At 35.9% G+C, this 17,400-nt stretch overlaps 1 protein-coding gene across 1 annotated transcript in view; it reads right to left on the bottom strand.

Annotated features, from left to right (window-relative positions):
* The window catches only part of LOC105461498 (probable muscarinic acetylcholine receptor gar-1), a 38,843-nt gene extending 30,483 nt beyond the window's left edge, over positions 1 to 8,360 (bottom strand). Inside the window, exon 1 of the mRNA XM_011707996.1 lies at positions 7,501 to 8,360. The gene's annotated coding sequence lies outside the window, so the exon portion shown is untranslated. The remainder of the gene's footprint in view (positions 1 to 7,500) is intronic.
* Between the last annotated feature and the right edge of the window lie 9,040 nt (positions 8,361 to 17,400).

Genomic DNA, 17,400 nt, shown 5'->3' with positions numbered 1-17,400 from the left:
GAGTAAAATCCTTTTTCGCTTTACACTTCCACAATATAATAAGTACTCATCGCGTGTGATTATCGGGAATTCCGTGCAAAATGCCATTCTGTTATTTTATTCTGATAATTAATACGTCCGTATAACTGTAATTATGTTTTCATGATTGTTGTGCTATACGAGTGCAATGAATAAATAAGGTGGAGATTTCGGAAGCATCAGACAGAGCAACTATATGAGTAAGTTGTTACTTCTTGTTTTACTTGTGATTTGCAGAATTAATAATTTACAACTGTTTTATATGCGAGTAAGAATTGCTCTTTTAATTATGCTGGGGATTACTACAATTTACATACATTTCTGCTTTGTAATTTAACATAATTTCAACGCAGTCGTAATTTCGCTGCTACGCGTACGTGATATTCTTAATATATATTTCATAATGTATACAATAATATTACGGAAAAATTCCATAATAATTAAGTGTACTCCAAATAATCGTACGATGTTTCAATAAACATCAGGTTTTACGTCAAGGAATAATCGTTTTTTTTTTCACAATCAGCCGAGTACACTCTCGGTTGATCTCTAATCAAAATGTGAGTATGGAAAATCTATACGATTAAACGGTTAACAAATCCTTAGCAAACAAAAAGCTTTTCCATCGATAGCACCACGTTTCTCGTCGTTATCATTCACGGCACGTTCGAGAACATGCACGGCGATACTCGTCTAATTGCAGAAATTTTTTTTGTACAAACGGTTTGTGTTCCGAGATACGAAACTTTTTTCTGAGTGTCTTGTTAAATACGTTTTATTTTATTAAGTAATTTCATTTAATAGCTTTAAATTTTGAAAATATATAGATCTTAATTTTGATTGTTGTACCGGATGTTTGAAAACCATTGCTAGAAAAACCACGGCGAACCCTTAAATAAAAAAAATTTGCACGTTAATAAAGAAAAAATGCGCGCGTGAAAAAAATTTTATGGTTATTCGGGACTTCAGCAACCGACACCAGTATACCCAGGAATATCGTGGTGCACCGTAATATTCCATCGCTTTGAACTCAAAGGACACGCGCTAGTGATACTGATTACATGAATTCTCCCTCCTCGAACTAACCATAAATCAGTATCGACGATGTTTCTAGGAAAACACGTATACGATAGGTTGTATCTTACGATATGCACGCGCGTAAGCTATTATCAACTATACCCACGAGAGCCAGAGTTCAAAGTCAAAACTATCGATTTACAATTTGCGCGGCGATATGAAAACTTGAAAGAAGCGCAGTTAGTTTCCTATTCCTCTGGAATCCAAGTTGTGGCTTTACGGAATCGTTTAAGAGACGACGTCCACAATCACGTGAAATGATGTGTAATGTCCTACGTAAATCACACAACTTCTGTGCTCGTTCGCGCATTCGAGAGAAGCCACCGTATACAACTTCGATGTAATAATGTTCTAAAAGCTAGGTATCTAAAAAAATTGCTCGTGTCGTGTTTGCAGGAAAAAAATTTTTGCAATTAAACAACTATCACCATGCATGTTTTGTGAACGTGCGGCGAACGATAACGACGCAAAATGTACCTATATAGTTTATTCGTCACTATGGTGCTATCAATGAAAAGTCAGGCATTTGTTAATTGTTCCATGATGTGATTTTTTTATAACGCTATCCTGTAAGTACCTATTAGAGAATATATCATAGAATATAAGCGAATTATGTTTTAGTCTGTGTAAGGCTATATGCTATAGAATAAGTAAATCTAGATAGATATATTTGTTTTGTTAAATTAAAAGAAAGATGGATAAATGGATGTGTGAGTTAAGTTTTAAGATTTGTGAATCAAGTTCCCTTCTTGGCAATTTTGTATGCTTGAAGTGAATAAAATTCTATTTTATAACGCCTATTCTGTATCAGCCAAAGGCGAAAAACTTAAGTAGATATTCTTAATGTGTATTTTCTGCAAAATTCTTTCTATATTAATTAGCGATCTAAATTTTACTTTGTCCTTTTCTATAATTCTTAACCCAAAATAGTAAGCTCCTTTCGCAATTTAATTATCTAGCTTCAATTATCCAGCTAATATAGATATTATTACACTGTTTGTCATCAAAATCTAAAGCAGAGACACGAATTTCCATTGTAATATTATAACTTGAACACAACGTTTTAAGTTGACATTTGCAACGAAATATCCATATTTTAATCCATACGAAAATTATTTAAAAAAAAACGTTATTTATACATTTATCTGTTTTAACATAGAATCATATAATAATTTATATAAAATCGTATATTTCTGTAAAATATCATAGTGATTACGGTACCATTTTCGATTTAAAATATCACAGTGCTTTTCTCTGTGCATGGATAAGATAAACATGTACGGAATATGTCTTCTTATACAGACACTACAAACATCATTTTTTACGAGACTATTCGTAACGTTCTTTCTTTCCAGAACACGTCCCGTACTTGTTATTCCCGAGACCATTCGTGACGCGCTTTTCCCGTATTGGGTTAAATGCGATTCACGAAGGGTGGCGTGTGCCGGCGCCTCTCGTGCTCGTTATCGTCCAGTTCGCGAAATGTGCCCCGTCGCGCCGCGCGCGCGCCCGGGTATATCGTGGTAATCGTAATTATTTTCTTCGATTTTTTTTTCACGGCACAAATGTGCGCGCGCGAAACGAATTCGGTTGCGATGCGCCCGACGAAACCGCGCGCCGGCGTCGTTTGTAATTGCGTTTTCGACGTCGGTCAAATTGACTCTCGCTTGCTTCTCGTCGGATATCTCGTCTTCTCTCGTTCGAACCAGAGGTTCGCGGGAACCGTGGCTGAGACACGAAAACTTTTACCAGTATACATCGATTTTTGTACCCCCTTACGTTCCACATCCGGTGCCCCAGTAGTTCAAGCGGGATTCGATTGAAACGAACATTGAATATCCGTGGAAATATATGTAGATGAATGGTTAGGTATATATTCAAACCTTAATATCCAGAGTACGCGATAGTTTGAATAATTTTAATTCTTTTTTCTCTTTCCTTTTCTCTCAATTTACTTTGCTTTTATTGGTAATCAAATATTCAAAGACATATATATATATATATATATATATATATATATAGAGAGAGAGAGCTATATATGTATATATAAAGTATGTGTGTGTGTGTGTGTGTGTGTGTGTGTGTGTGTAAGAAAGCAGTGCTATAATAACTCATTAGATATGAAAAATGCAGCTTTGCGTTACTAATATACTCAACCAAAGTAACCAAACCTTTCTAATGCACTCGTTTTTGCAGGCTAATAATTAAATTTCTGCAAAAAGATTGTGTGCAGTTCAAAGTCTCAGGTAGTCTCATCATTTTGAATAAAAATACAAATTATATTGTTTAGAGAAATTAAAGATTTCTATGGATTAAAAATTTTCTGTACGTTATGTTGAAAGTTGAAACACAGCGAATAACCATATATATTTGTTTCGTGATGTAAAGCTTATATATTAAATCTGTCGCTTAGCGACAATAAGTTAAATATACCTAATAAGAGAGGATACTATTACTGACTTCATTGTTATTTAATTCAAGCAACTCTTGTGGCCTGGAGATACCGCGGAAGAATTTATTCATCACCTTCGTCTCGTGTAGGAAGTACGCCACGTTAAACATGAAACTCGCAAAATTAGCAGTTCACGGTTGCTCGTCATGCTCACATATTTCCGCGCAAAGACACTCGCCCCCTGTATTTCTCACGGTACTACGAGCACTTTGTACCGCAATGTGTCGATGAATATTTAAACCGCCAGTTATCCGTCACGTACAATATTAACGACCCTGTCAGTGCGAAGTCTGATTAAACTGAAGCGCAAATAACGTTTTAATATTTCACTCATGCGACGCGTTAACAGCATCGGCACAGCCGTTCCGCAAATACGCGCCGTCGTCGGTAAGAAATATTCATTTGGAATCAAACCCGTCCCGAGCGTTCACGGCTGCGAATCTCTCCGGCGTGATGTTTATTGCCGGGATAGTTTATGACACGGCATGCGGAATTAAATGCGGCATTTAAATGAAATTCGGACCGACCGACGGTTTTCATAGTGCATGATTCGCGTTTAAACGGTGGGAGGGGACGGGGGGTGAGAATGCCACGTGTATAATTCGCGCAATAAATGCAATGGTATTTACTAATGAACATATAAGGTGCTCGAAACCGTACTGTCCTCATTTTAGCTATTGATTCTACATACGATTCCATTTTTAATGAGGGTTTTTAAAACTTGGCAGTTTATCAGTATTTTCGAGAGATTTAACAATTTTCAATTAGATATTCTGATAATTAATAAGTAAAATTGAATTTCTATTTTAAGATCAAATTTAATTAAAATTGTCTTGTGTGTATCATAGGTATTTTATTCGTACAATCTGGCTTTATTATTATAAGACGCTTGGATGGTCTTTAATAATCACTATGAAAGTATTTTTCCAAGTTGATTTTATTCTACCTTAGTGCATACAAATCTCTGAATCTTGATATTTTATATAGATATACACATTTTATTTGTCAAATATGTACATATTGTACATGAAATATGTCGTTATCAAAAATTATACAAGCATCAAACAGCGCGCATAAAAACTTTCAACATCCTATATTACGTTCGAATATTCGATATACAAGGGTCGTCAATGGGACAGGCCGAAACAGATTTTATCGAATCACTTTCATATTCGCGAATGTACGCGGATATTTCCAGAGATGTGAACTTTTTGTTCTTAACAAATCCCGTGATTCACATACACGTCATATCAAATATTAATATAACACTATAACGTGCAATAAAATTGCGTAGCTGCAATTTTACTGTCAACAGCAATCGAGTGATTTTGACACGAAATTTTTACCAAAAATGTAGTCGGGCTTAAATTAAAGACAGATTAAGTTATCATGTAATTTAATAAAAAGGAGCGGCAACTTTCTTGCCTTAATCTCTTGTGGCTTCAAGACCCATGACCTCGGAAAAGATTTAAGTGTTGCATTACGTATCACTGCAGAAGAAATTTTACAAATTTCAGCTGACATAGTTTTCGATAACGGTGCTAAAAATATTATAAGCACAAATATTAAAACTTCTTTTATACGTTTCACTGTGCGATAAATTATTAAAATCAATTTTTAAAAATCAGTATTAGCATTAAATTAAATTAACTTAAAATTTGTCTATTTTATATAATGCACGATTATGAAAAAAAAAAAAAAAAAAATATGTATATATATATACAACATTACGCTTTTATATAATGTTCCCCTGTTTTATTTTTCATCTGTTAAATGCAACGTTATTGATTTTAATAATTTTATTGTATTATCGGGGAAAGTAGCTCTTCTCTCGGGCCATGAGTACTCATCGCATGAAATGGCCATGACAAGAAAATATGTAGGTGTAGGTTTATGTATCCACAAAGTATAAGCTAATCGATATTTATCGATCGTCCTACCAAAGGCGAGCAAAGGACACGCTAACAAGAATCCTTCGACAATCACAATCATTTACCGATAATCGCTCGTATAAATACCGTTTATTGACACTTGCTGATTAAACAAATTAAGGAATGTATGCTTTAGAAAGGAAACAGAATTTAACGCAACACTAATTTGTACATATATGTTTATAGTCTCGTTAAATTATCAAGCATTAAGTTTATTAATGTATTTATAACTATTATTAAATTACTGTATTAATAATTTGCCGAAATAGAAGACTTATATTTTTATCTTCTTCAAGTGCTATTTTGATTATTATCTCAGACTGAAATAATAAATTCAATGTGAATAAAATTAAATTGTAAAACTTCTGACCAATTTGACACCGACTATATAATGTTAATAAGAAGCTAGACAAGTATAAATCACATTATACTTCATTCTCGGAATGACTTCACGTAAACGTTGATGGACGATATACGATAATCGAATGGCACAACATTTTGTGCTGATCACTATCGCGTTTCGTCGGTTCTGGCGATCAGTCGATCGTAGGTCATGGCCATCCATCGCATCGCACAAAAAAAGGGCAACGAGAAAGTACAAAAAAAGAAAAAACAGATAATGCGCCTCTTCACAGGACAATCGTGACAGCCATATTTTGTCAGAGGTTCTCTTTTTTTCCGCTCGAAACTCGCGCGGCCTGTCAGTCACGACCTCGATGCCGCCTGATCGAGCAGAATAAAGCGATCTAGAGTTCGTTTACATCGGCAGTTGCTGCGATCGCATGAGACTGTAACGCTTGCGGATGCTTTTAAAAAAACCTGTGATCCCGTCGCACCTTCACCATACGTCTAACGTTAGATACAGCCACGCGATTCTCATCTCGCGACGACAGTATGGATGCGATACGATTGAGATTGAACAAGTGTAATAAATGTTTAATTGATTTCAAACGCAATTAATAAATTGGGTAATACAGTAAAGTTCTAGTAACACAAAAAATATTTTAAATAAAAGATAGAAAAAGTATATACTCAAATATATATGCTCTATGAGTCGTATTTAGATTTTTTAATTTCTCGGGTATTTCAGTAGAAATACCTAGCGAACGTGATGATGTTTGGAATATTTGAAATATTTTTGCGAAATGCGCGAAACATATTTCTTATATTGCATGTTTTATTGTAAGGCGAATCCGATTACGAGAGCGTCGCTGTCACATTATATCGGTAGCCTATTTATATTTCACGACATAACGTGCGGTATGAACAAAATATGAAGCGCAACAACGCGACTGCAAATGTGCGGCGAGCTGGAAACTCAATTGCGAATAACATCAGTTGGACGTAAGACGTATTATACTCTGAACCAAATGTTATATATATCTTTTTTTGGGGATATCTTCGGAGCGGCTGTGCATTTTAAATAATTGTTGAAAATGTTTACAACTCATTTTCCATCACACTATTACATGACATGTAATGTAACATGTATATACCAGTTAAAATGAAATAAAAATGATTTGATTTTTATTATTAATTATGTCCGGCTGAATAATAATTTCGTATTTATCCGCAGGCAAACAGATATGCTTGTTAAAAAAAATGCTCGCAAAGAGATAATACTCGTCGATTTGTTGTCTTCGAATGAAGACTATAAAATCAAGAGTTGTGATAAAAAAAACCTAAGAAAAGAAGCTAAAATAGCAAGATTTGCTTGCATCCCGTACTTAAATTAGAAACACTTAATTTTGCTAAATCTTTTATCTGAAAATAATAGACCCTTTTAGAATATAGCTCGCATCTCTAATTATATAACGAGAAGACTTGAAGAGCTTGAGTTTGGCTTCCTTTCTAAATAATCACGTTCAACGAGTATCCTCGCTTCGTTCCTAACAATAAAACGTCGACGTGCAGACCCAAAATCTCATCCTCTTCGCGTAACCGATCGGATATCCTTCCCCCTCCCCTCCCCTCCCCCTCTACCGGAACACACGGCAACAAGTAAGCAAGTTATAGCCTCACCTCGCGCGCCCTCCGTCCGGAGGACAGAGCCGAAGTAGGCCACCGGAACTCCGAAACTTCAACCCTTAATGCTCCACGCGGACGCACGAACGCGAGTTCTTACTTCCATCTTCCGTGCACGCGTCGGCGCCAAGTTTTGCGATCGGCACGCGACGGCTATCACCTCACGGCGTGACGACCGCCGGTCGTGGATCGCTTCGCGGCGTTGGTACATCGATGATTCGGTCAAAGTCAAATCGGCTGCAGCACTCGTAGTTCAGCGGGAATCTCCCGTGAGCGTCGACACTACTCCTTGAGTGTCCTCGCATGTATATCCGAATCGCCGTCGCAGAAGATCACCGCGTCCACTCAAATCGATTCGATCGTTCTAGACCGTAATCTGCGTTCAACAATAGCGCGCGCGATCGTCCTTGGCGATAAGCTCGGGCTCGTTGGACGTCCGACAACCGCGACGGCAGCGAAACCTGAGGGGGTTGTAGCCCTTGTCGTGGACGTCGTTAAATCACCGGACACTCGACGGGCACAATCCACCGAGGCATTTTCGCGCGCGACGTCCCTCCGGCCATCGCGCGTCTCGTTCTCCGCTCCGCTCCGCGTTCTCTGACCACGTCCGTCCGTTCTTCACTCGCTCTCCGCTCGGCACTCTCGCGCGATATTACGTACTCGCGCGGTGGAATACACGCGCGGACGATCTAACGAAAAGGAGCCGCAGATCACGTGTGCCTCGATTGATCGTCGAGACGACATGGATCTCGCGCGTAGCATCGATCCTGCGATCGATGTATTTCCGTATTACCGCGGGGCCGGCCGAGCTTTCTCCCCGGCGAACCTCTCCTTTCTCGGACGCGGTCTTTCAAGGCGAATCGCCCGACGAACACGCGGCGAGGATTCAAGTGAGCGCCGGCGAGCGTCGCGACGCCGTGCACCGTCGTCAACCCCCGACCCGACACACACGCTTGCGCAGGAGCGTTCGGCACTTTTCAGTATACAGGGGGATGAATCGTTTCTCATGGAGTCGTTATCAATTCACCTACTTTCCCTCATAATCATCGGCGACTCTCGGCGGCGCTAAAGTATTTCGATTAACGGCGAGCTACTCGATCGCGACGGTGTCGTGCGATCAGCGCATTTGAAGCCTATTATTATCGTAATGAAATATTCGCGAATACCGCAGAATACAAGTGTACGCCTTACCTACGAGCGTTAGAATGGGCAAAATTAAAATCTTTCTCAAATTTTGTTTTATTCCGTCGCAGCAAATTTGTTACGTTTAGAATATAATTTTTTACATAATTATTAATATTATCCTGGAGAGATTTATGTGCCCGGGATTATGTCTATTAATATCTATATTATGTCAATGTGTTCGATTATCTGGATTATGTTTCATTTTATACAATATACCAAACGTTGTATTGTTGCAAATTCGTTTCGCATTATAACAGAAAGTTCAACTACGCTCAATACTATTTTTTGCTATAATACATAATAAAACGGCAGAGAGGATTTAAAGTAGAGGCAATCAATAAGACATACATAATTTGAAACTATTTGTATAAAACCAAGTTGCAGCTGACCAAGATTCGGCAGCATGTATAATACAAAGATATATATTGATTATATTAATTATTTATTGCGAAATATTTTCGTCTCGGACGCACACATACATTGTACACATTTTAGAAGTCTATATGTCTTAAAATATCTCTTCTGTCTCATTTGGACGTCAGATAATAATTCGCGATAAGATGTATAATAAAACAGGTCAGAAGATAGAGGTTTGTGCAATTATCATTTTCAGAGGAGTAAAAATCATTTTTCTAAAATCCCAAAAGTATTCTTAAACTTAATAATAACTTTGTTGTTGTGGAACGGCAACGCGGGTAAAGTCTTCCACGCAAGAATATTGTTAACCGCGGGATGAAACTGTGGAAATCATCGGGCAACTATTTGCAACAGCGATTCGTAAGTTTCGTTATGGAGCCATTACCGAGTTATAAGGCAAGTTTCTTTATTAAAACGGGTGCAATAGCCGCAAATAGTCTTACCTTTGCCGCACAAATTTATATTCCCTGCAGCTGCGTCTCTCCCCGAATTATGCGGCGTATCGGCCGTTCGCTAATCCGTTGACACTTCATAGTTTGTCAAAGGCAAGTTTGCATTACGGAACTTGTGTTATGGATGAGCGGCTGGAACCAACTTCACGAATACAGAACGGAAGAACGAGACCGAACTAGCGATTAGTGAGGTGTTGGGAACTATCATTAAAACATATCAATCAGAATTTAACACTTTGTTATTGTCTAATTGCTACATTCCCCAATTAATATCTGGATATCCTTATTAATGAGACTCTTAATAACATATCGCTATAAATCATATTGTATGATTAACTTTAATGTTCAAGAAGAAACAATAACGATGATTTATAACAATTTTTAATAGCACTAAAGAAACAGACGTATAGAGTATTTGTATCTTTATAATTAAAACTAGATTTGTATTACAAGAAACAGTAAGTTACTCGCCATTATTAATTAATTTTATTATTTTACTTTAATAAAATTATTGTCTCTTATTTTTTCATTATTGATATAATTTTTGTTACAGTTTATATATTTAATATGTAATAAATAAATAGTATATATATATATTTTTAATTATAACATTAAAAAACAAAATAACTAAAAGATGAGAATAAAAGATAAAATTAAGTAGATAAATAAAAAATATTGATTGTGCAAGATTGAAGTACAATAACATTTTACGTATTTAGATTAATTACAACATCGCATTTTGTTATTATATTACACTCGTCATGCACAGCACCGTACAATTTGCACGAATCCTGTATTTTATAAAAATTTCGTTCGGTTAGTTTGTACTTGTGCATCAATCTTCTTAATGAACAGCTTTGGAAAATGCGTATATTCAGTACACAATCGCAGTAACCGTATCAGATAGCAGCCACTGCACACAAAGCTTCCGTTAGCGTGTCCTTTACTTTACTTTGATGTAGATGTACAGCAGACCCCTTTGCCCAAAATTAACTCCATTACACGAAGTAACAAATGGAATATCACGATGTCATGAACATTGAAGTACTACGTAAGACGATATACAAAGCAAGACATTGCTGCCAAATACGTCATCGTTATCTGCTTGCTTAGAGAGTTTCTAATCTTGGCCGAACTTCCTTGGAATGCGCTTGACGTCCAAGAAAAAAATATAATCGGGCGAAATAGATAAAAGATTAATAACATTAACATGAAACTTAATCGAGACCACGATAGTTCAAACTAGATGAATTTTAGAAACGTCAAATGCACCCTAAAGCAGATCTTGGTGCTTAATAATAAATAATATTTTTATGTGAATCTTAATTTCCAATTTCCAGCTCAGGTAAAGAGAAATCATTGGTTGTATGATTAATGCAAGTACCGCAAAATTATTAATTTATTTTAAATTTATTTTAAAAATATGTAAATAAATTAGTGTTTTTACGTACGTGTATATATATGTTATGTGTAACTTGCATATTTATGTAGTGCAGAAAATTATTTTGTCCCACATAGTATCGAAACGTTTATTATTACGGTCAAACCAAGTCGCGGCCTTGGATGGCAATGACTACGCGAACAATAACGTGTTAGTGCTCGCATTAAGGCGCGGATTGTGCTTCTATTCGACCTACCTGAAACCAGGAACCGCATCACGGAACCTACGTCGCACGTGACGTCATTACGCTATATTCCGTACTTTCCGTGCACCGGGGTTAATTTTGGTACCACAGCACTCAATCGCACACGATCTTCATCGAGCGCTTCTCATGAGACAGGTGTGCCCGTGGGGACAGGCACGTTTCATGCACTTTATTGAGCAAAACGGCACAAGCGGCGTAGACAACTTTAATGTTATTAATGCTATTAATGTTTCGAAGCTTACGCTAATAGAAAATATGTTTCTATATATGTATACTTTTGGAACACATATTTAAATATGTTAAACATTAAGCCAGCAAAAATTTAGAATTTAATTAGGAATTTATTTGGATGCTTCTATTCATGCTAATAAAATTATTGTCAACATAGTTTATACAGTTAAAGACACAAGTGTTCATACCATTGCTACTAATTATTACAGAACCTACATCAAAACAGCATCGAATTCGATTTCTGTAGCGGATATATACAGTTTTTGACCGGCGATGTCTACTACGCGGAAGAAAAGGCGCCCTCGCGAGTGCACACTTGAATGGGGAGTAATATCAGAGTGAATTTTCGGTCGGTTTGAAGAGGACAGGTAAAGCCAGCCTCCAGAATGACGTCGCGGCGGAATGAACGGACCTCGCCGGAGCGAGGAGGACCGCGCGGGCTTGACGTCGATGAAAAGAGGAAGGAGAAAGTAAGTGGGAGCCGAGCGGAGGGGTTCTCATCATCCTCCGCTAATATTTACTCGTACAGACACAAAGGCCACCCTGGTCAGCTAAAGAACGATTCCCCTTTCTCCGTGCAGCAACTGATAAAGATATAAGGAAGTAGTTCGCATGACCGTGCTTAACTCCTCCTAACACTAGCAATAGTCCCCGCTGTGACTTTCGCGATTGCGAAATGACGAAATCAACGTTGGAACTTCAGTGCTTAATCGAAATGACCGACCGGTCGAATAAATTAATTCCAGGAATAAAAATATACTCGCCTGTGTATATTTTTATTTGTTTTTAATGAAAATCTGGATGGTCCAAATTGTATACGAAAATAGAACGTACGTATGTATAACATAGTAAATCGATAGTATCTGAATTTTTATTTGTATTTTTATAAAATTTTAATACAATAGAGAAAGGTGTGAATATTAAATTTTAATACAACATTCAAATTAAATATTGAAACAATATTGGAACTTTTAACACATGTAACAAACCGGTATTAAAATTCAATTTATCAGCGATAGCGTATCTCTTGCACAGATATTGCGCGTTTCAATATAAGTTAGGTTTTTCTAACAATATGCTCGACTCGATGCAAGTGCATCTCATCTGAAGAAAATGAAGAAATCAGATATCATATGCGGCATTGAAAGCTATGATTTTTAGGTCAACCTGGTTTCTTTTACTTTCTTGCAACGTATTTGAGAAAAATGTTTTGATATCAAAGGCATAAATAATAGCATATCTAAATTAAAGAAATTTTGTGAATAAGACTTTTTTGTTTTAGCGCAGGAGAAGTTAATGTTTTCGTATGTAAATATATTAAAAATTTTAATCTAATTAAAATAAAATATACATTAAAATAATCAAACCCGAATTAAAATAAAAATCAAATCAACGATTTAGAGGAAAAATATCGTTAATTTTCTTTCTTCAATACTTTTAATATTTAATTCAGCATTCGAGAATAATAATGACAATAAAAGATTAAAAATTGATTTTTTCTTGTAACATTTTAATAGACATTAACATTTTAATTAATAAAAAAAAGGATTTTAATAGTCACAGGTTAAGATTACAATAACAAAAGACAATGTAGAAGTGTTACAGCCAAGATAACAAAGTGTAAACCTTTCTTTAGTTTATAAAGAAAATTTTAGTTTTAAAAGAGTGCTCAAAATTAAAAGTACATTTTATAATAAAATATACGCTGCGCAAACAATTCAATTACTACAGTAAAAAGCCAAGCACTCAGGAAATCATAACATGATATTGCATAAGCGGTACAGAGTGCACACACTCAACAACTCCGAATATTAAATTTCCTCCTTCATTCAATAAACAAAACTAATAATTATCCAAGCTGGATTTTAAAATTATTAATAAACGTATAAAATATTTCTCGTATCGATTTTTCACATGTCATGTATTAAACTCGTTATTCTATGGATAAATAATATGAAATTTTTAAGTAATATTTACGATTGAAATACATGTTGCTTTCCATTCGTCAATGATTGCCGCATTTAACGATAGACTAATCGATAAGTCGCGATACGAGTCAGATTAATTATGTACTTATCGTATCCACAAATATAACTTTTTTTAAAGTGACAAAAATTGTTTACAATATTACATGATCCAAATATATAACAATATTACAAATATTAGTTTAGCAAACAGTGTCTACACCGGCTATTTTACTCACCATACAATATGCACATCGCGTATTTAATCGCGTATGCACGTCGCGAATGGAACGTCTGCAGAAGAGAGAGGACGAGGCTTTCAAACGGTCCTATAATCGAATTTCCGTGCTTCCGTCATCGATGTTACCGGGGCAAGCAAGGTAGGCGATGTAGGAGACAGTTTGCAAAGGCCCTCAGAGCAAAACTCGCCTTCGTTGCCCTGACTGAATTAGGCCTCGGTCCCGGCTAAATGCTGGACTTTTTATTTCGTCGCTTCCTTCTGCTCGAGCACCGTCGCCTCGTCCTTACCGGCGATCTGCGGATCTTGATTTGATTTCGTCATGACGACGGAGACTCGAGAAAGCCCCGCCGAACGACCGCTTGAATCGAAAGTTGATGCTAATTAATTGGTCGCTTTTAGAGCGTATTTCCAAACGCGATGGAAATTCCGCGACGCATTTATAGGATTTTGAATGAAAATTGTATAAGTGCATTGCAAGAGAGACCTTTGTACGTTATGTTATATTTCTCCGACACGATTAAAAATTCAAAAAACTGATGTCAAAGAAAACCTCGTGTTAAACAAAAGTGATTACAGTCGTCTGTTACGTAAAAAAGTTTTATTTAAATTAGATGCTTGATAAAGGAAAGAAATAATTTTCCTAGGATAGTGAATTAACCTAGACTTTTATTTAGCAGCAATAAATTTTGCCGTGCATCGGATTATTTCTTTAGTAAACAATTTTGTATAAGCTGTAGCCGGTATAATGGAGATATTACAATAGTTAAGAAAGAGGCGGGCACTTTTAATAGCGTAATCTCAAGTTGCCTCATTAATACATCAAAAGAACACACGGGAGATAATTTCTTTTTATTAAGTTGGTGGAAACAAAACAATTATTAATATTTATGAAAATTTTTCGCCTGTGTGCGGTGCACGTCACGGAAGGATAATGCGACCAAAGAATATAATAATTCTCATCTTCGCAAGGATGTCCATTTTATTACTAGTTTATGCAAGATCGAATATCAGTCTGATACGAGGTAGATCGTTAATTTTAACAGGATTTTCCCGTCCTTTGGTATCCAACAGCGTTTTTTGATATCGAGTTGTTCATCGCGAATGATTGTCGATTATGGGTAAATGTTGAAACGATATCTAGATCGACCCCCGAGGCAGTCAGTGTGGAAATACCAATATCGTTCTGAAGTCCCAAAGAGAGGATGAAGAAAATAATAGCAGAATTCTGGGAGCAAAGCAGCGAGTTTTACATTATGTCTTATTTTTCTAGAACGGCTGCCAGATTTTGTTTATCCTCATTTAAACTGCCATGTATTATTTGTATAGATATGTACTAAATGTTAATGAAATAAAATTAGTGCATAATTTGTTATAACTTTTTAAGATAACTCTTTTCGGAATTTGATCACGATAAAACTTATACGTATTAATATCCAGAAATACTGAAAAACTGGTGCAAATTTTATAAATATGTTTATATAAGAATTATGAATTAGCTGTCTCAAGCAAGTACGATTTAAAATAATATGTTTGTATATAGTAATTTTTTTTGTTTTGTATATACCGCTTTAATTCCAAATATCTATTAGGGTACAAATGATTAAAAAAAACTATAAAAATGCAAATCTTTGCTATGGATAGTCTCACACACACAATTCAGTTCGCTGGCAGATTTTTGAACAAACGAATTGTTACATTGCGCAGTTTTCGATGGAAGTCAAAAACGATCAAGCAAACGTAATTCTATTTGCATGGTTCATGTTTGCATTTCTCCAGCGCGTGAATAACATGCCCGTGTGTGAAACGAAGGCAGTGCAAAATAGAAGATACAGGAAATATTGTTGTTTGTTTCGAGGTAGGATTGAATTTATTTCTAATTTCAGTAATAGTACGGTAAAATTAAAAAATATTGACGTACGTATAAACGTATATATACAGAGTGGATATTAAATAATGTAAAAGATTTTTGTGTATGTTTCAAGTTTCAAAATAACTTATGAGTAGTGTTCGAAATTTTTGAAAAAAAGCGAAATTTTTTCTTTAGCTTTGACACCCTGTATTTTTGAAATTAAAACGTTTCGGACGTATGAAATTTTTGTCTTGAATTTGTGTGAGAAATTATTCCTTAAAATCTTTTATTACTTAGTCTCCACCCTGTATATTATTATTTCTTTATCGTAGACAAAGATGAATATAAAATTGAAACGCGGGAATTCCCAAGATGAGACGTGTATGTGTATATACGTCATCGAACTGCCATGTTATTTTTTTCGTCTGAATCATAAAGTACACGCATCAAGATATTTATGGTATAGATTAAGATCTAGCGAACAGATTATTTCAAGAGATATTAGCGATTTCATACTATTGACAACCGGAAAGAGTGACATTTTGGCTTTTTATAATACGAATCCAAGGAAATTAATTCTTGTTTGGTCAGTCGTGATTTAGTCGTAATATCGAATCTTATCGGAAAGTTGACGCGGCATACTGCGAAAGGAGATCAGCAAAACAGAAATTATCGAATAAGACATACATGTCCAAGAACATAAGAAATACGTTATCACAATATATTTACCTGCAATAAAAGATTAATTAGCACTCATAACGATAAATAAAAAGACCAATGTATCACGCGTTAATCAATTTTTATTGATTTTTGAATGCAGAAATATTTGAATGGTAATTATTATCTGACTTATGATGCTCATATAATTATGAGATAAAACGATTCGCAGAACTCTTCAATACCAGATTATTGCGCGGTATACATTTTTAAGCCGCAAATATACTGGAGTTTGCTTCGTGAGACATCTGATAAGAGAACGATAAAATTTATTATCTAATGATAACTCGATTTATCGGTGAGTTTAATAAGCATTATACTTCGAAGATCGTTTAATTTTGAACTGTATTTGAATTTTAAAGCGCACCTTCATCCATTCGACGAATTTCATTTATGAAACATATTGCTTGCATGATTAATCAAATTGCTATAAACGTTCTATGAAATGTTATCAGATATTCTGTTTTAATTTTATCTTGTTGTCTCACACATAATGTTCGAAATTCTGCTGAAAATGTTTCTTAAATGTTTATAATTAGACGCTCAAGTGTCCTAATAATCGTATCTGTTGAAACGTATTGAGAACATTGCGCGAGGTGATGTTGTTAATTCGTTTTATTAATTTAAAACAATCGCGATATGCCGACGCGAAGAGACCGGATTATGCATTCGCGCATCATCGATGCAATTTCAAAGTACCTTAACTCTCGAGAGACGAATTTGCAAAGGAGAAAATTATGCAAACACATACGCAGTCCACCGTTTTATCCGCACCGAAGACCGGGATAACCCGAACAAACTTTCCCAGGGATTGCTTTCTCAACGGAGCAACGCTTCAGGATTGTCACGAGGTACCTATCTGGCTGGCGCTGGAACTTTAAGCTTGCCATCGGGTATAATGGCGTTCGAGCTTCTTCATTATGCAGGCCAATCATGACTGCAACTTCCTTCAAGTCATCCGCTGTGTCAGCCTTTCAATTATACATATACGGCACTCTCCATTTGACGCAGTCTACAATGCATTTCCACTACTTATACCAGTGGTCGTCCGTACGTATTAAAAGCCAACCGTATCGGGTGTTTAAAAAAAAATTGGTACACTTAGTAATTCTTTTCTTTTTTTAATTTCAAAATGAAATTAAAGTATCAAAAGAACCGATAAAGCACCGATTTATTTATATGTATACCCTCTCTT

The sequence above is a fragment of the Wasmannia auropunctata genome, unplaced genomic scaffold, assembly GCF_000956235.1.
Source record: "Wasmannia auropunctata unplaced genomic scaffold, wasmannia.A_1.0 LD286321.1, whole genome shotgun sequence".
Classification (NCBI taxonomy): domain Eukaryota; kingdom Metazoa; phylum Arthropoda; class Insecta; order Hymenoptera; family Formicidae; genus Wasmannia; species Wasmannia auropunctata.
Note: the sequence above shows the minus strand (reverse complement) of the source record. Positions and strands in the feature narration are given on the sequence as shown.